The following is a 710-nucleotide window of genomic DNA, read 5'->3' as shown; positions in this document are numbered from 1 at the left end:
CTCTCTCTCTCTCTCTCTCTCTCTCTCTCTCTCTCTCTCTCTCTCTCTCTCTCTCCCTCTTTTACTCTTACTCTCTAAATTATATGTTGAGCGCATAATTACTGCACTGGTAAATTCACATTGAAAAAATTCCATTGATGTAAACATTTTAAAATTCCGTTTACTTTGTGTGATTTAAGGGAGAGTTGGCTGTTGTTTCTAGCAACTTTTATATTTCTTCCCTTCTACCTGTACACACAATCATTGACTACAATATAACTCATGTTCATCAATGTTTGGTAAATATACCACGATTTTCACTAGGGTGTTAGGGTTAGGGTTTTATGGTTAGGGTTAGGGTTTTAAGGTTACGGTTAGGGTTTAGGGTTCGTGCTAGGGTTAGGGTTGGGTAATCGTGCGGGTGTTAATCTGAAAAATTACAGAAATGTGAAAATTACCGACCCTGCCATTTATTATAACTTTTGTTGTTCTGTTTAATACATACATAGATTATGCCTCCAAACAAGAGAGTTTGCTGGGGAAAGAAAGCAACCAGTTTAAAATGACAGCAACAGACTGCAGCAATTCACCACATTCCAGAAGCTACTTTGAACATAATGCAAAGTGGTGCATCAACATATTCTACCTAATCTGATAGAATTCTGGCAAAACTGTGTAGCAACAGATCGCCAGCAATTGCTTCGTCAGAAATTGCCATCCTACCTCCTGCT

At 38.3% G+C, this 710-nt stretch overlaps 1 protein-coding gene across 1 annotated transcript in view; it reads left to right on the top strand.

Moving 5' to 3' along the window:
• The window catches only part of LOC106884092 (uridine 5'-monophosphate synthase), a 116,627-nt gene that overhangs the window by 12,711 nt on the left and 103,206 nt on the right, over window positions 1-710 (top strand). The window lies entirely within an intron of this gene.

The sequence above is a fragment of the Octopus bimaculoides genome, chromosome 5, assembly GCF_001194135.2.
Source record: "Octopus bimaculoides isolate UCB-OBI-ISO-001 chromosome 5, ASM119413v2, whole genome shotgun sequence".
Classification (NCBI taxonomy): Eukaryota; Metazoa; Mollusca; class Cephalopoda; order Octopoda; family Octopodidae; genus Octopus; species Octopus bimaculoides.
This window is presented reverse-complemented; position numbering and strand designations above follow the sequence as displayed.